The following is a 20556-nucleotide window of genomic DNA, read 5'->3' on the forward strand; positions in this document are numbered from 1 at the left end:
GGCATCCTAAAATCAATCTCAATTTTCCTCAAGGCTTGTTCCACACTTTTTCCTCAGCTAGTGTTCTTTCTCATTATGTTAATACACGCATGCTACATTGCCCCAACGGCTCCCCTTTTAGTCTGCTGCATCTGCACTTAGTCATCCCCCCCCCTTGGTCCCCCACCTAGTAAGGCTATGAGGTCATTTAGCTTTGGCGTATACCTACATGCACACTCCTGCCAATCTCTTCTCAGTCCTCAGGGGACGATAACTTCTTTTTTAAAAGCAAAGTGCAGCATTAATCACCCAAAAGCTGACAGCACATTGTCTCCACAGACATTCCTTGTTAGGACACTACCCTGCCAAAACCTAAGCTCTCTATCCCATCTGCATGTCATTTGAATAGCAGTCAAACATTTACATAAGGAGAGGATTAGCTGCCTGTTGCATCATGACAGACATTGTCCTCCTGCCGGCTCAGCAGCTGGGGGAAACATACTTACAATTACACACACATTACACAAACATGCACACTGAAATGCACACAGATGTACGCACTCAAACACATGCATGTTCTCATTTAGGAGTGTTCATGTATGCTCAGATATACTCGTAGAGACATACAAGCTAAAGTTATCAAGATGGCTTCTGAACAGCACCAGAATGGTATGCTATTTATGATATGATACATTTTGTCCATCTATGGGTAGCACTCTCTCATCTTCCGTCTTTCAGCCCACATTCCCTCTGGTTTACATTCTCTCGATTTCCATCATCATTCCAGGAAAACAACAAAGAAAACCTCTCCTTCTCAGAGGAACAGACTAGATTTCTTCCTTGTGCTCCAAATTCAGACTTCTTTCTAATTCCGAGAGAGAATTGAACTCATTCCAGTCTATTCCGGTGCACACTCCCCCGAGAGGCCAGCACAGAATCAGGTCCATCCTCTTTTTTAATCTTCTTATTACTACAGACAGTTGTAATACCTAAAGTGTGAAATGTCACACTATTGTAAAGAACAATCTTAGACACCTGCTAGGTTACCTGCCCCCTGTTATTAGGCAGAAACAGAGCAAAGGAGATGAAAACACATTTGTTTGTCAATGAGTTTGACAGATTGATATAACAGATGGGTATAAAGAAAAAAGATTCATCAAAATGTGTACAATATGAAGTAGACACCCACACATCTTTGTTTTTCTTGGCTAAACAATAAGGCACATTTCAAATAGTTGGGCAGTTGTGAGCATAGCATTAGCCTAAATATCATAAATCACAAAAAAAAAACATTTGCTACTTCAGCTGGGACACGTTTTTAAATCTTTACCCCGACATGGACACATACTATCTGCACACGTTATAGATTCTACTATTCCTGTTCTAGTCTCTATACAGCTCTACACACATGCATGTATTGGGACACTCCCTTGCAATTGATAGCTCTGGCTCTGTTGTCTGAGGCTTATCCCCTCGACATGAGACATGATCTCATTTGGTGCTCCACATAGGGAAACCCAGAGGGTTCACATGAGGGAGTCAGGAAGCACGGTAGGTCTGTGTGTATGCTCGTTTGGGGATATGATTATATAATTAGGAATGTGGGACATGCAGAACACCTGTCTCAAAGGGAAAGAGCATGACTCATAACCATTTGTAACTGCAAAAATGTAGGACGGATCAAACTTTTTTCTTCCCTGCTGCAGACTGCTGCTGCATTTTAAGATTTGTTTACATTCAAATTTGGAGATATATTTGTCCTTAATGTGTCCATGCAAGTTCAGACTTCAATTATATGCATGCAAACAAATGGTTTTTGTATCTTTATATAAAAACATCTTCACGTAAAACATTTTTTGTCTGCATTTTTGACATGATAATGATGATAAGCTCTTTTATTGAAATTATGCGGCTTCTTTTCATGGCAGCATTTGTGGAGTAAATACTGACTTCTAACGTGAGTAGGTCACAGCAGCAGAAGTAACAGGTGAACAGGTGGCACAAGGGTAGCTGCAGGTGTCTGACTGTCCTACTTATCCAGAAATACATCCGATAAAACAAATCCTCCTTTCATCACAAGCCTCATCGTGTTATTAAATTACTGCCATAAAAGAGGATAGAACTGGAGTTACTAATAAGTGATACAACTGGAGTTAATTAAACATTGAACATCCTTTATTGGCACGTTGTAATCACTGACTGTAAGAAAGGTCTGTAGGGTAGCTTCCCCAGATCCACACCATATACAACACATCTGTACACATCATTTGGAGAATTAAACGAGTGAGTACGGAGAGATTTCTCCATGCCTGTGTGAAGAATTAATTCTGCTGAGAGGATCACACAGAGCTAAAGTGTAGAGGCTGACAAATCATTTCACAGTGTGTTTTCAAAACCCCTTGTTGGAAACGCAGCACTTTAGCCTAATAGAATATCTAAGCCAGAAATGAGTGATTTTTATACATACAATACATTTAACATAATCCATCTTGTTTTCTTCCATCCTTAGAACAAAGCTTTTAAAGCACAATTGAAATTGAAGGACAAGATTTTCCATCCCATACTGTGTACTTCATCAGACCCATTCCCTCATGTAATACAGAATCTGGGTTAGCCAACGTACATGCTCGTATTGATCCTCACTGTTGCCATGGAAACTATGATTGACAGCGGCAATTAAGCCTTTTAATGGTAAAAGAATAGGATGCTGTTGGCATTCGCATCAAATCAACGTGTCTCTTCTGCTTCATTTGCCATAATGATAATACCCAGAATTCGAACAGCATCCAATAAACATTGACCAAGGCAGGTGTAGGAATTGGAAAGGATCCATATCTTTTCTATTACCAACATGACTCCTGGAGCTGGGCCACTTTCAGTCCAAATGTAAATGTATTCACTGGAAACCTTTGTGCTGCCGGCTGCAAATTATGCTGTCATTGTAAATTGTGTCACCTGTGAATAATATATGTAACTACTGAACTGACATGCCAAAACAAAGAGGCAGACGTATGCATATGAGAGTATAGGGCAAATTTGCAGTGCGCCTTTTATTCAATTGTGCTCACAATCTGTGTGTAATTAGCCTGATTTATTCAAGCAGCAGCTCATTACGCATTAGACCTTTTTCATAGTAAAGCACAGGTGTATTCAATAACAGTAATGATGGCTGCATTCCACTTAGGGGAGGCCCTGGTATCGTGCATGCTGGCTAAGTGAGATACTGATTGTAACTGAACCATTGTGCTTTTCCTATGATGAGACAAACTGAATGCTGTGAAAAAGGTCCACCGGACAAGGTCCTTCTGTCTCATTATTCGGTAATGACATTCTAAAACAAATCATTACTCAATAAATTATGATCATAATATTCATTCACAGAGAGACTTGTAACGCTAACGTTGTGGGACTGGACAGTGCAGTGTTGTGGCGTTTGGTTTGAGGCTGCTAATGGCAGACTTAATCTTAATGGAACTTTTACACTTCTTTTGAATTATACAACCTAATGACAAAGATAATTTAATAAAACATTATTTACAAATAAACTCTACATATTTCTATATTTTCTTTGGAGATGGGAACTTTGTGAGTGTTGCCACTCTGCACACAGATCAGTGAGATTTCCCCAGGCAGTGGCAGTCATAACATCTAGGGCTGTGCATTGGCAAGCACCTCACGATACAATACGTATCGTGATACACATGTCACAATATATCGCAATATATTGCGATAAAAAATGATACGTATTGCAATATTCTATTTATTTTTTATGAAAAAGTAAAAATAGAGCTGAAAATACAACTTGCTGTGTTCCACCTGGATAGTCTAATACGTACATATTGATAAGTCAGCGGACAAATTGCATCAAAACAGTGTGTTCTCAGCAGAGAACACACTGTTTTGATGTGACTCAGGTCACTAAGGTCACTATGGTAACTGTTCTGCCAAAGTGGCATGATGGGTTATTTAGCTGACGGCTTAGTGATTTTCATGTCAGAGGAACAATACAGCATGTAGCATGTCAATCAACTGTTTGTGCGCACACACACACACACACACACACACACACACACACACACACACACACACACACACACACACACACACACACACACACACACACACACTCCTATTAACCCCTGCTTTCCACCATATGTAACTACAAATAGACCTGAGCAATATGAAGATGTGTACTGTGAAACAATATCTTTTCAATATTGTTTCTATCGCAATGATGAAAAACCAGCGCAGAACTGCGACCCGGCAATATATTTGACAGTTGAACTACGCTTGTCGTTGTGATGCTGGCATGTGGAAGGTTTTGCCATCACAGAGAGGGCATAACATGCAAGTCTTAGCTATGCTATGGCTTTATTCACAGATAATAATTAAATATGTAGTGGCACATTGCATTTATTTATTCTTTCTCTATAACTTGAAACTGTTATGTTCAGTTTGCACTAAAGGTCTTAATACCTTAATACACTGAGAAAGTAGTACTTTACATTTCTCAAGTATTTAATTCACAGAGGAGCATAACAAATAGGCTTTGCTATGTTGTTATTTCATAAAGACTATTTATTTATTGAATTACAAGAAAACATGCTAAACTGTATCGTGATACATGATAATTGAGATATGAACTGACATATTTTGTGATAGAAGATCTCGGCCATATCACCCAGCCATAACCACAACATCATCAAGCAGCTCAGTACTTTGCTCTTTCTCCTTTGATTCCCCTTTCAGCCCTTCTTGCACAGATTTATAGTGTAGTGTAAGCTATAAATAGGTGGTAGTACACAAACAAAAACATATGAAAACCCAAAGACACACAAGCATACCCACCCACAGTGGATGTCTTCTTGAACCTGGCTTATTGGGGAACCAAGGGATTTGGATTACCCCCCTAAACTGGTTTGTCACAAACAACCAAAGTAGACAAGAATCTCCAAAAAGTCCTTGTTCTGTCTGCACCTGCTTTTTGCTCTTTATCTTCCTCCTCCAATGTTTCTCCTGATCTCTCTACTCTACCACTCCCTCTATCTCTTCTTGTCTCTCAACTCCTCCAATCCCTCCACAAGCCCTGATATGTCACGGCGTCTTCATTTCCTCCAGTTTTCTCTTTTTCATCTCTCCCCGTATCGCTCTCTCCCCATCAGTCTGCCCTGTTGTTATGCTTTCTCCATGGCCAGGCCAGTTCCCCGGAGGACAGTCAGTGTGGTGCGGAGAAGTTGGGTCTGTGAGCAAAACACTCTTTCCTCTCCACTTCACACAGGGCTGAGCGATGAGACAAACACAACTACAGACATATGAGGCTCCTCTGAGAGCTTTACCGTGAGTATGTGTGAGTGGAACAGATCATTCCTCAGTGGCCATAAGAGGAACCTGCTAAAAGCAGCGGTTCTACTTTGTTAAGCAACGCTGAACAAAATGTTGCTTGTTCACTCTTTGCATTTCATCAAGTGTCCTTCCTACACAACATGTATATACATTTTACAATGTTTGTTTATAAATTAATGTTTGGATCATCTGACCCTTTATTCCTATATCTTGAGCAGCTATTTGTTGCTCAAGTAGGATAAAATGAATGTAGGATAATATGAATAAATGAGGAAGATGAGAAAGGAACGGCAGAAAGAGCAGAGTGAGGGAGAAGCGAGAGAGGGCAGTGGCAGAGACAGCTGGAGACAGAACGGATGAGACGCCGCGTTTGATCTTTGATTCCTCCCCAATCTTATTTTTCACAGTCGCACAGAACAGAGACAAAGTCACAGATGCTGAAACACAAATCACTTTTGATGCACTATATTATCATGAGGATGATCCAGGATGCAAAATGCCCAGCTTTGGAAAGTGAGGTAGCAGAACAAGCACACAGAGAGAGAAAAGGCAGAGAGGAATGTAAGGGATAGTGGAGGAAAGAGTGTTCTACCTCTCTGAGGTTTGATCTATAATTCATACTTCACCGTCAAGTACTCCTTGAGAAGATCATTTCATCTTCCCTCTTTCTTTCTTTTTTCTTTTAAGCCTGTCTCACTTGTCCGCTGTCCTTCCTGACCTGCTTTGTGTGTTTGTGTCTATATCTGTTTGTCGATGTTTGACTTTTAGACCACTGTCATCTATGGCTGCTCATGCATGACATCATATCCATTTCCTGGATGCCTCGCAGGAAAGAAGAACAGAGGCAATGGAGCGTGACAGAAAAAGGCCCAAAGGTTTGGGGCTAAATCGAGCGGAGCACCTAAGCCCCCCCCCCCCCCACTGACCACAGTTTCACCACTGCTACCAAGGTTTCTTTTTTCTGCCCCAAATGACCAGGCTCAAGGCCAGGGAACATGGATTCATGGTGAAGCTTGGACATGTGAGATGATGAGGTGGTTGAAGAGTTTCTAGTAGAGAACCAGGGTGGACACCACCCAGAGCTGGGGTTAAAGCCAGACAGGGTTAGGGGTTGAAACTCAAGAGCATCAATGGCAACCATGCGGAAAGAGGCAGATTGTTTTCCCCCGGTTTTGAGTAATAGCAGTGGAGAGAAGCAGGACATGTGGCTTGGACCCAGGCAACACAGGCGACGGGGGGAAAAACAGAAATTGGATGATGTGAACTACAAAGGGTAGAGGGGATAACTCAGTGATTGAGGTCAGTGAAATGTCAGATTGCAGCCTGGGCAATAATTCCGATGAGGTCAGAATGGAATCACCGTCCTGTGGTAGAAAATGATCAAAATGTTCTACCGGACAAACATGAACATTTACATGCATCAGCTGGCGTGGGTTATGGTGAGGAAAGGCCTTTCAAAAGCTTTCTTGCTGGCTCTCAAAAACAACAGAGGCAAGAATTAAACTTGTCTGTTGCAGATTCAAATCAACAAAAAAGAATAAATAATATAATATAATCTGCAATAACCATATAGCTCACTGTGGTTTCAGTGAAAAGATACCTTTACAGATGATCGACAAACAGCCATTGAATTATATCAGTTGTCTCAATATGGCCACAGGATCAGTAGAGATGATGAAACTGAATGGGAAGAAGACCTTTCTGGATCAACAAATCAAACAACAGCTAACTGGGAAAGCGGGTGGAGCTTAAATTATAGCTCAACAGACCTGGTTGCAGCTAATGCAAATGAACAGATGAAGTAAAGTCCCAATCAGACAGGATTTGTTTCTCCAGGGGAGGTTGGGCAACTTTAATATTGCATGTGCTGATCACTAATCCCATAACAATCCCATAAAAGTGCATATTTTTGCTCCCTATACAACAGTAATAATTACAGTCCAAAATACCATCAGCATTATTTTAGTTTGATGAGGGATGAAAAGGCCCTTGGTGATAAGACTAACATATTGTTTTATATTCTTGCGTATCACAAACCACCATGGGTGTTTTGGCAATGGCTGAAATGCCATCCTGGATGAGTAGTAAACTGGCAAACACTCTATTAGCTGACCAGTTTGTTTTATCCACAGTTTTGGGGTAAATTGATCAATTTGTGATTGTTTAGGACAAGAGATATTGCAACTATAGTTTTTTGTTTGCACAGGAAATAAAAAAGAATGCTCATACAATTTTCTTTGTAAAATCCTTACATCGAGGGAGATTTCGTTTTGATTAAAATGAAATGTTGAGGAAGACTAAAGGGCATACTATAGCTATTAGCTCTACATCTGTTATTGATCACAACTCATCGCTCTGTGTTCTATGTAAAGTATGGTGCCTTGGCTTTTCCTCTCAGTATGAAGGCATTGTTGGTTATTGCTTAAAGTCTATTGATTTCCCTTTGGCTAGGATGTCCAGGAGGTTTTTTATATCCAGAAACTTAATAGATTCATTTTCTAACATGAACTCTGACAACCACACTCAAAATCTATTACAACAATACCACTCTTCCTCCACAAACACACATGCATATATTATGGGGGCAGCCATGGATTTAACATTTACTGCTGCTCACATACGAGACCAAAAGTTAAGCCGCACTCTCGATCAAAGCTCAATACATTAGCCACTATCAGCGCATCAGTTATCCTTCGACCTACCCAGTGCTGTCATAGCAACAATGTAGGTATCCACGCTGGAGGCACGGAGGCACAAACACCTCTCGATATAAGAGGAGCATGGGAACCAAGATGCATAAAACATGGAAGAGGGAGAAGGGGAGAAATTATATATATACAGGGCCCAGATAGAGATATTAGTAAATTTAGAGTTCGAAATAGAGTGATAAAAAGAAAGATAATGGTGTAGAGAGGAGAGACGGATGCGTGGAAAGAGTAAATGGAGAATGGATAATAAACTGGAGGGACATGGGATGTCAAGAGAAAGGATGAAGAATGACGGTGCTAGCAATGATGAATCAGCAGTAACCTGCATGCAGCGAACTGCTGTGCTCACAGAATATCAGCTTCACAATCATATTCATATCTCTTTCTGTGGTGAGTCTCACAACCCAGAGATGGAGGCGGTAATCATTTGACACACACTCCTCCATGGCAGACTTGATATGGGAAGAGTGGCGCTGCACTGCCACTGAGACGTGTGAATGCGCTGCCAGGCATAATGTGTTCAATCATTTTTTACATTAGATGCTGATTAGTTTTGCCTTCCCTGTAATAAACTGGCGACCTGTCCAGGGTGTACCCCTCCTCTTGTTCAATGTGTGCTGGGATCGAATCCAGCTCCTCATAACCCACAACAGGATCACTGCTTTAGAAAATGCATGGATGGATCGTGAGCAGTTTTGCCTCCATGAATCAAAGAAGGGCTGGAACTAAAAGGTCTTAGTAACCACAGAAATCATTCCGTATCTTTGATTTTGTGACTGACACATGTCTGAAATGATATGGCATGTTGGGATGAACATGAAAAGGTTATTTCTGGATATAACAGCCCATCAGGATGCACTTTTCACGTGCATGTGTGTGTGTGCATTTCCATGAAGGGCGGAACCGCAAACCCACTTGGGGACCCGCAAACCCACCTGGGAGAGCGATGTGCAGTGCTGACTATTAATGTGCGAGTCATAAATATTCTAGATGCCTAATCGCATCTCGCAATGTTGAGGAATTCCATCGGCAAGCCCGAAGGTAAACCACCTTGCTGAAAGAAATTCGAGAAGAGAGAGAGAGAGAGAGAGAGAGAGAGAGAGAGAGAGAGAGAGAGAGAGAGAGAGAGAGAGAGAGAGAGAGAGAGAGAGAGAGAGAGCAGGGATGCAGTTTGTACTTTCAAACAAATAAAAAAAGATTTACTTTGTTTCCCCTTCCCTGTTCCAGCAGAGCTGAATTATTGGGTTGACTTGTTTAGCCCCTCGGGTATAAAATATGCCACTAACATTACCAAGGTTGCAGTTTTAGAAAATTGGATGCTCTCAATGACTCTATCATTGCATTCAGCGAACGGCACACTGTGGTATCACTTCATGTTATATTAAAATTAAGAGGCACAAACAAATCAAAGACCTGATGTCTCTCGCCTCGTCTTACAACCCTTCTCATTTCTCTGATCACTCGTTTTCAGTCAGAGGCACTTGAGTTGAGGAAGTGAACGTTTATTGCAAATGGTTCTACAGTTATATCTAGTTCAAAAGGCTCTGAAAGAATCCAAGCAGCGACAAGGATTCTGCGGGGAGCACTAATCCCACAGAATAATAAGCACATTCACTTTAGTGTGCAGAATTCAGAGATAGCTGTAAACAGATTTCCGATCTTTGCTTTAGTCAACAGTATTTAAAAAAGCTTTAACACAAGAAGAAGGAGGAGGAGGTCGGGGTGGTGGGAGGCGCTGCAGAAGCAGGGATGGGACATGAGAATAATGAGAACATCCAAAATCTGGACCAAAATGAGGCGGCATTACAAAGGAGGATTCCTCCCCCCATTTATATATGGTTTATGTGCATGCATGTCATTAGAAGGGGGACACAGAGGGGAGGAGACAGGGTTAAAGCAGCACTGCCCACCGAGGCTTCGTCTGATTAAAATGCAGAAAGAAAGACAAGAATAGAGCAGAACTGGACGGAAAATAATGTAATCATGGCTTAAATTCAGCAATGTTCTTGTCAAACCCCACTAACCCCGGCAGTTGGATTAAATAGATTGATCATATTTATGTTGATCAAATGTCATATTTTCCGATTCAAAGAGAGAGAAATAGTGAGAAACATTTCACCGTGTTCTTTCCAAGTAGTTTCACCTTTCTCTTGTTGTATTACTTTTGGGACTATTGACAGTAGCTAAGAAACCCCTCCAGTGGAACATGACTTGTATTATTTAACTGTTGTTTAAATTTTTATTCTTCAATACCATAGTGACTGAGTTCCTGCTGAATGCAAAGTGTGAGGTTAAACTGCTCTACTGAGTGGGACACAACTACTACCACATCCATCCCAACGTTGCTGGGGGGGAACTGAAAGTACAAGACAGTTTCTTGCATCAAATATTTAATTTGACATTGTTGGGAACAGCACTTTATCTTATCTTTCTCGAATCATCGTTACTCTGACAGGCACAGTACCCACATACAAAGTTTTGTACTTTGGGTTTTAAGAATAAAAGAACAAAACAATGGCCCATGCTCTCCCTCTTCTGAGACACAGACATTGAATTGCATGCTTCACGGTCTATAATAGATGACAATTATATGTCTCGATATTTGATTCATTTCCTTCATTTTGAATTGTTTGCTAACAGAGAAACATGTTTTGGGGCTAGGTTACCCCTCTCATAGTAAGTCACTAATTTGCCAGGATCACCATCTGGTTGAGGATGTTGGGATATTGGTAGCCCTTATGGGAAGATGAATGAGTTCTGTTTAAGCCTCTCTGCACTATACTTTTCACTTAAAGGGCTGTTTATTAGTGTTGTTCAGTTGTGTGCAATAACAATAACAAGGAGCAATGTAATATAAAGGATAATATCGAGACATTAGGATTTTAACCATTATCAGTTTATTGAGGGTGGATTGATGGCTGGGAATTTGCTACGGGCTACTTTTTTTATGAGTTTTCACTCGTAATAATATAGACTATAATAAAGTGTGTAAGTGCCTTTGCGGGCAAAAAGTTTTCCACATGATGGCTGAGTCAGTTTACGAAGAAAAACAAAACCTTGGAAGTGAACCTCTTATTAAAAAGAATATTTAATTTGTGAGTGATTGATCAGTGTGCTCATACTGTATGACATGGTGAGCGGAGTACAATTAAGGCTGACAGACGGTTTCTGAGTCGTTGTTGTGCTAAGCTAAGCTAACTGGCTACAGGGTTTAGCTTCATATTCATCATACAAACATGAAAGGGATTTAAATTTTGTCATCTAAATCTTGGAAAAGAAGTAGTATATTGCAAGAATATTTCCCAAAATGTCGAACTATACCTTTAAGGAATCACCCTTATCCTGAAAATGGTGCAATACAGGATCGACTCAGAAGCCATCCACCTTCCTTCAGCCCTAAGATTGTGCTCCACTTACCATGTCATACGTTATCAACATACTGGATGTAAAGGGGAAGGCTTAGAATACAGGAACAAACGGTTCAATCTTTCATATCAGAGGGCACAATAATCATGTCAGAAAATAATACTTTTTTTTTTTGCATTTTGTATTATTATTATAGTAGTTTTGGGGCATAAAGTATACAGTATTATTCCCAGTGTATATTGATTCATTTTTATCAACTATGAGTCAACGGTGGTGAGTCATAGTTAATAATAATAATGGAGATGGCAATGACTGTCTGGGCCCCCAGATGGATGGCTTCTCATACTGTAGCCTGCAGGCCAGCCTCCTATACCGACGGCAACAGATAACAACATGGGTCAACTGAAACCCAGCGCTCATTCAGGCAATCGTGTGACACGTGTTGACAAATGTGACACATGTACTTCCTTCGTATATGTAAATGTAGACATGCGAAAAGGAAAACGTGCGCTGATCTCTTTCTGTTCTCTGTTTTGTTCTCTGTTAAACCCTCACTCATATTGCCAGGGTGAGTTTTTAAGGATGATTTGTGATGAAACGATGAGCCATACACACACTTTTCTTTCTTTGTTTTCTTGCTTTTGAGATTTAAAGTTTGATTTAACAGACTTTTTTTTACACATTGTCACAACAATCTAGACACCAAACACACTTCCTTTTTTTTCTCTCTGCTTTCCTCTCTCCTCATTTAGTTCAACTGACTTCATTGTATCTCAGTTCAATAAACAAAAGATGTTTTACACTGACGTCTGTCACGAACATAATTTGTTCACTATATGATGAGGCTAATGTATGCCAATTATGTATTGTCATAAAAGTATACAGTAAGTAGTAACAATACAGTGGCAAGCGGCATCCCATGTGTCAGGGAGCAGGTGTGCTTTCCTCAAAGCCAAATGTTACGTATGTATATGCTCTGAAGAGAATAAATTGGCCGTCATGCAACGATGCAAGAGAAGCGGTGTATATGTGTGTTGGTGGGGGTGTATGCTTGTTCTAAAATGCACTGACACAGTATGTATGAACATCTGAACATCTGCACGACACGTATACACTATAGGTGTCCATCTATACATGTGTGGTTGTACATGCATAGATTTTAAACCGTCCCTTGTTCTCCTTTAATCCCACATTATTATTGTTTTGTTTGGGGGTGACGCTTACAAACCTTCTGCACTGCTAAACTAGGCCAATGCCTGGCTGCCGGCGAAACAACAACAACAACAAAAAAAAAAGATGGAGAGACAGAAAAGGAGAGAGAGAGAGAGAGAGAGAGAGAGAGAGAGAGAGAGAGAGAGAGAGAGAGAGAGAGAGAGAGAGAGAGAGGAGGTATTGAAGAAATTACATAACGGTGTAAAATACCGTTGAGCGCATCATTCCCTGTCCTTCCCTGACGGTGCTCCTTATGTGTCACAGTGACCTGCAGATTGCTGGTATTATCACATCACATCAGACAGGCAAAGCAGGTCGTCCGACAAAAATACAAAAGCGGATGGACGGACGAACAGATGTGCAGATAGACAGATGGTACTTCATTGTTTGTGTTTTGTATTTCAAACACTGGCATTGATTGAATTAATGGTGTTCTTTGATACGGTATGATAAGGCTTAAGAGTATTGACAACATATTGCACATTTTATATATTTTGTATTTATATATTATATATAAATACCATTGTTATTAATCCTGAACAAACCCACACTAGCTGTTCTAGTAAGAGCAGAGTGAAACAACAGAATCCCTCGTGAGACACATTCCTATGACAAAAAGATTTAGTCCCTGCTGTGACGTTTTGCAGGGAGCAGCTGAGGTGAGGTGGAACTCGGGGTCGTTCATTAGAGCCCTGGTTGGTGGTTAAGTCCCTGTCTCTTCCTGTTAGCGCTGTTGGTGGTGAAGGCAATAGAGGGAGGACCCGATGCTTAACCTTATGCTTCCTTAAGTTGCACTCACGGAGGGCCAAATCTGCAAATGTGACTATCACTGTGTGCTACCTAGATGGTGTAAATGACTCAGTCCTGGATGTTGCCAGTTTTCTTTCCAAACGGTAGTAGAGCATCGTGCATCTCATATCAAGATAAGAACGGAGTCACTGTAAATACAACTTTGGCAACAGCTCAATGAAGAAGATCAATCCGTCATGTTTCCACAATTTTTTGCCAACAATTACATCTTTTTTTTCTGGACCTGACTTTAAGATAAACCATTTCCTCTACGAATGATTCTGCTCCCCTTCCCTATTTACAATGATGCCTGACTGGAGGGCAGGCAAATTAACAGGCCAATGAAAAGCCACAAAAGTCCAACCCCTCTTTTCTGTTCACATCAACATATCTTTGTAGCTAACAGTGCAACTGTAATTAAGGCCAAAGAGCTTCCGCCTCATAAATCCCCTAGTATCATTATTTATGGACACATACTCAATACAAAGCTACTGTAGCTATTTCCACCCACATGGCAATATAATGACAACAAAACCAAAGTAAATGCATCACATCCTCTATACTTCATCATCGTTACGTGTTTGATCATTTTCAACTTTATCTAAAAAAAAAAACCCATTGCGTTTGTTTTAAGAATCCTGTATGAAGTCTTTAATTGATAATTAAAAGATAACAGCCTAATCTTTCATTTTCGAGCTGTTATCCACGGACACCCTCGACACCACAGTGCACCGCTAACTGTGTGCTCCATTGTGTTCACAGTGCAGCAAGAGAAGCCCTCGGAGATGACCAACTCCTGGGACTTGGTTAAGGTCTTCCTACTTGGTTTTACGTGTTAAGAACATCACATGCTAACATGTTGATGCATCAGTATTGTACAATATCAACTGTCAACAGAGAGTTATGAATGAGATGGGAATGTGGCAGGATGTAAAGAGGGAAGAAAGTGGAGGCAAGAGAAAACGGGAGAAACGGGGAACTGAGGAATGGGGCTGATAGAAAGAACAAAAGGCTCGACACCAGATCTAAGAAGAGCTGTGACAGATCATGTTATTAAACCCTCCCTGGCCTGTTAAATCTCACAGACGTGTGTGAGAACTAAAGATAGCAAGAAAGAATTTTTCTGGACTGGGGTTGAAAACATCTGCCCTCAAAAAGCCAGAAAAGATAAAAAAAAAAGAGGTTGCATTAAAAAAATAGGTATACCTGCAGAGCAGAAGCAAAAGATGGAGTAGAAAGACAGAAAAAAAGAGCGATGAGAGGGAGGGAGAGAGGTGAGGACAAGAGAAGATAAGAGAGAGATTTGTGGGTTTTGTTCACTCATCTTCTCGCTCATAGAAATGACTAAACTCTGTCTCTTTCTTTGTTTGATTCTGTTAAAAGACTTACACCACAGAAAAAAAAGGGGGCAAGGCAGACAAGGAGAGAAAAAAAAGCAGCATAGTGTTGAAGTGATGAAGTGAGAGGAATGGAGGATGGGGAGACTGAGGATAAAGACGGAGCGAGGCAAGGAGAGAGGAAGAAGACAGAAGAGATCATAGAAGAAGACTTCTTCTAAGTAAGCGCTGATAAACAACACAGAAAACGACGCTGGAAGGAGAAAGAGGCAGAGAGAGGAAGGAGAAGAGAGAGGACAAATTTAGACAAACAAACGCAAGAGACAGAAAAATAGTTTTGAACGGGCCAAGAGAGCAATAGATCTTTAGAGAGATCCAGACATGAGGGTGGCACGTCGATAGTCGGAGCTTTGCAATGGCATCCGAGCAAAACTGATTGCAGGAGGCGTGATGGCACTTTTAGATGTATCACCACCGGGCCGATGCTAGTGACAGCTGATGGCAAAGGCACACAAACTAGGGATGCACCGATCCACGTTTTTCACTTCCGATACCGATATCTGAGGTTTAGTATCGACCGATACCGATCTGATACCGATCTAATAGAGAAAAACAGTGCTGAATCGATTTAAAAAACGCAGCCGACGCTACGCGCCCCCAGGTTGTCCATCGCTTTTCTCATGTTGCTGACGTTGTCCCTCAGAATCACGTGGATTTTGCTCAACGGAATTTGCCACTTGTCAAACATTTCCTTCAGGCTAGCTGCTATCGCTTCGCTGGTGTGTGACCCACGAAAGTTTGTTGCATTTAACATTGCACTGTGTGGCACAAAAGTTTCATCCAGCCAGTGTGCTGTTAAACTTAAAAGTGACACAGGGGAAACGTCGGAGCTCCAGATGTCTGTCGTGAAACTTATCGATTTGACATCTTTTATCTCCTTCAATATGTGTTTGCACACTTTACCGTGCAGTTCAGGTAGCGCCGTCTCCGACAAATATTTTCGGCTTACCATGTCGTAGCGTGGTTCCAGGTGGTTAACTAGCAGCCGGAATCCCTTATCCCCGACAACTGAGAGCGGCTGCCCGGTTCCAGATGGCTGATCCTTTCGCTCGCTCCATTTTGAAAACAATCTATGCGGCCAGTTCGCTAGCGCATGACGTTACGCAGAGCACAACGCATATAATTGGACTGAATAGATTTGCCTTTATGGATCGGTCACATTGTCACCAATACCCGATCTAGAATTTTTTCCTATATCGGGACCGATACAGATATTGATATCGGATCGGTGCATCTCTAACACAACACACACACACACACACACACACACACACACACAGACACACACACACACACACACACACATATGTATGGAGAAGGAGGGAAATACGACTCATTTTTAATATGTTCATGTGAAGGGTGGAGGGTGTTGAGAAATGAAACACACACACACACACACACACACACACACACACACACACACACACACACACACACACCACTATCTCATTTCCTTCTATCTAACTCGCCTGTAATGGGCTTTCCCCAGCATATAGCCACCACTCTACAGCATTCTCACCTTATAAATCCTCCAGAGTGTGCAGCTGTCGGCCGCTGACCTGTTTGGACTCAGAGGTCTGTAGTCATTTCAGCATGTTTTTTAATCACGGGCAGTAAAAAGACCAAGAACAAAAAGAGTGAAAGGATTCAGTTACGTCTTTTCCTGTCAATGCTCTGTGATGTGAGGTTCTTGAGTGTCATCATCAGTTAACCGGGGGTTAAGTAATTTGTGTCATAATGCACACACCTGCCATAACCAGATGTGCACACCAAAACCCCCAGATGACATATTAGAACCCAATCTGCCGCTACTTCAGTGGGATACTTTGAATATTTTTGCTGAACCCATAACTCTTCCAGCAGCTGAACAGGTTGGGAAAAGCCGCTCCATTTGTCTTCCAAGATGTAGGAAAAGATATATAAATTAAAAGCGAAGAGTACTTTGCATCGCAGCTAGCTCTTGAAAGGTTACCCATGCCATCTTTCTCTCCTAAAACCAGATTCCCTGCTCGCTCTTCCTCCTGCTGTCTCTCCCCCGATGTCCCTGAAGCACAACCCCCTGTGGTGAAGAGTATTATCTCACACTGGGACTTTTAACTAAGTGCCAGTTCTCCAAATTAACATTCTTTAAACGATGAGATTTGTCAAACACAATTGCAGTGCTTGGGAGATGGCAGGCATGGAATGGAACGAGACCAGAATTAGATGCGTCTGAGAATCCGCATGCATCAGTGCTCTTTCACCACCAGTCTCCCTCCCCAAGGAACACCAAGCATATATATATATATAGTTTGCTGGGTTAAATTATCATAAATTGTCATACATTTTGACCTCACATTCAGTCACAACAAAAACTGGGATTTATCAGATTATTATAGTGATTATGAGTCCACAGCAACCCCTTACGTGTTCTTCACTGGTGGCACTGAGACCTGACATGTTCTGCTAACGTTGTCGCCCATTCACTAGAAAATGACGGCCATCACCTCTGACATTTGATCTCTCTCAGACAGCGCTCAGCCCCCCCCCCCCACTGAATGTTTTTCTTTTACTTGAATCTCTTCTCACTGTATCTTACTGCAACGTGCCGACGCCACATCTACATTTCGCTTGGGTCTAATGAAAGCTTCACTGAACCAAATCATATTTTAACATTTACTTGCTAGTTTTGAAGTACATGATTACAAGTTAAAGATCAATAGTATCGCTTCCAGGATGCATGCATGCATGTCACACAACCGATGTGACAGAAGAACTGAATGCAAGTTAAGCTATAAATATTCATGACAACAAAAGTAAATCATGACGTATTGTCATACTGGCTTGTCATAACATACAGTAGATCAAATACACAACTGGAATTTGGAGACGGATATATGGCAGACAGGATGCAACGTGCTTATTATATGTGCTGTACAATCTGAAACAGAGAGCTGACATTCTCCCACTGCATCTCTTGACACGTTTGTCTGGCTGGTGCACCACCTGTTGCCAAGTTGAAAGGGCAAGTTTCCTGGTGTGACACTGGAGGGATCCGTCAGCACACCCCCAGTCCAAGCCCTTACTTACTACAGTGCAAACAACAGTAATGCATGTGAAGCTCCTTGCGCTGCCATCGCACCCTGTATGCCAGCGCTTTCTCTTAAACATTATTAAGATTGTCTGAGTCAGTAGTTTCCATATATACATATATTTCCCTTTATTTATTTATTTAAACTGAATAGTTATTGCTTCATCTTTTGTTTACAGCCCATAACATATCTGATGTCTTTTTTGAAATATGTTTTTATTCATATGCATATCTCAAGCAACAGATGGGATGCATGCTGTTACGTTTTAAATATAAATGCAATAATCAGAGCATTTTACCAAGGCAGAACACACACCGTGATACACTGCACATCTCACTCATGGCCTTATAGTGTAGGAAAACACAGACATTGGGATTTCTACTTGCCATCATCTGGTCTTGTCCTGCTGGAGTCACTAAATCCACATTTGGCAACTCGTGTAGAGTTTTCCTATTCATCATTCTGACATGCATTAGTGAAATCAATTAGTAAATGCTAACCTCTTGTAAAAATAAATGACAGATTAAGATGGGTCTACACAGAAGTTTGCGGTCCTAACAATTGTCCTTTTTGACAACCCCCCATCTAGCATCCATTAGAGAACCTGCAGTCGCTGCTTTCTCACCATGTGTGTGTGTTACCTGAGAGTAAGACCATGGCACTTTTGTGCTCCTATTGTTTCTAAATATGTGGCCTTTTTTTAAACAAAGACAAATTGCTTTTAACTCATGTACTTAATGCTTTTTTGCATGAAGACAACAAAGACGATGCTGATTGCCCCTTTAGTACTTTAGTTTGTGAAATATCACTCCCCGCTGGAGAGACCGAGCCAGAGGCAATCAGAGTGAATTGCAGGGGATTTAAGGATGGGCTTGTTTGTTTGTGTTTACTATTTGCAATGTCTCAAATTTACGATAGCAATATGACAAAAGTGATGCTTCAAAACAAGTAAAATATGATCCAATAATTGCAACTCAACTCCTGACACATAGCGTCTGAGATGTGAGCAATAAACTGACGGGAGGATGATGAAAACTAAAGAGCACATTGTTCAATGTCTATTTCTCTGCCTGCTATTGTCACATCAGATACAAATCATACACAGTGTGTGCAAAGTAAGTTATGCTCATAAAAAACACATCCTGCACATTTACATACACACACACACACACACACACAGAAGGGTAGACTTTGTTTCTGAGATGAGCGAGTGGATGTCTTAATAAATTCACTGCTTCTCTGCTGGACACACACACACACACACACACACACACACACACACACACACACACACACACACATACATACATACATTCAGTACAGTCAACATTACAAGCTGCCCAGAAACACTGCACAAGATATCAAGCCTATGTGTATGTGTGTGTGTAAATACAATAAGAGTGCGTAAAAGTAGTTCTTTTTTTTTTCTTCATGTGATTATGTATTGTGGTAAAATACACCGTAAGATTCTGAGACAGAGTGAAGAACTTTTAGCTACTGTGCCAGAGCAGTATGCGCCCCACTGTCCCGGCACCAACGTCTGGGTTAAGAACTGCCAAAACTTGACCCGTGACTACATCCATGAGATTTATCACCTCTCTCACTGCAGACTTGTGTTCGTCACTCCTCGGGTCTCGCAGTAAAACATTCCTCCAGTATTTTACACTCACACTCCCTCTCTCCTCCACTCAGACCACTCTCCATCCTTCCTCGCTCCCCCTCTTAGCCCTGTAACCCCACCCTCAATTGATGCTCTCCCCTTTCAGTCATTTCTCTCACTACATTCCTGATTGCTTCCTTCCTTACTGTGGGTGCTCCCCTCTGAACCGGGACACTTTAGCCTCCCACTTGAAAGCAAACTCTTTGGCCTGATGCAAAAAGCCCAACATGAGGCTTCTACACAAGAATGGCACTTCATTGAAATTGTGTTCTGCAGAAACGTATGGCAAATTACAAATGATCTGTGATAAACTTTGAGACTTGAAAATTTCCTTTCATAAACTGCAAGCAAACTAGTGTTGCAAGGTATAGGCCTACCGAGACGTATTGCAATACCCATTTTTTTTAGTGCCTTTACTTTAACAATGACAGAGTTTGAATAAGTTGCAACTTGTTTTTCTCTTTGACTTACAGTTCAGCTTTCTCAAGTCAAAAGTTACATTTACGGAACAGTCTTCCTTGGCAGCCAGTTACAAAAATGGGGGAGGGCGAGAGAAAGTGTGAGGGTGAGAGGCAGCTGTACTCTATCGGCGGGTGTCAAGAATAAATAACGATTAAAAGTGGATGGAAGATATAGTCTGCCTCGTGTCGCTGAGGTGGTGAGGTCAGATAGCGAGAGGTTGGTCGTGGGTGAGGCAGGATAGAAAATAAGCAGTGAAAGACAAGTGGAGCAGGATGAAAGAACTGGCCTCAAGAAACGAGGAGAAGAGCGACAGTAAACACAGTGGGAAGAAAACGTGGCAGAGAGGGAAAGAGTTTGTGATTAGCAGGAAAAAGTGCTAGAAGAAAGAAAGAGAGAGAGAGAGAGAGAGAGAGAGAGAGAGAGAGAGAGAGAGTGGCGGAGGAAGTGAGAAAGAGATAAAGAGGGGGAGAAACAAGGAGGGAGGAGAAGAGAGAGCATGAGATGCCACAGAACAATGTTGAGGAAAGTAAACAGCTGTTTTTGAGTTGGAGCCAGATAACAAAGACAAG

General features: G+C 41.4%; 1 protein-coding gene across 1 annotated transcript in view; it reads right to left on the reverse strand.

The window, feature by feature from the left end:
- Nucleotides 1–20556, reverse strand: part of LOC137878416 (protein phosphatase 1 regulatory subunit 29) — a 60188-nt gene that overhangs the window by 9542 nt on the left and 30090 nt on the right. The gene's annotated exons all lie outside the window — the stretch shown is intronic.

This window comes from Cebidichthys violaceus, unplaced genomic scaffold (genome assembly GCF_023349555.1).
Source record: "Cebidichthys violaceus isolate CVI_PGR_0920_01 unplaced genomic scaffold, fCebVio1.0.p SCAF_23, whole genome shotgun sequence".
Lineage (NCBI taxonomy): Eukaryota > Metazoa > Chordata > Actinopteri > Perciformes > Stichaeidae > Cebidichthys > Cebidichthys violaceus.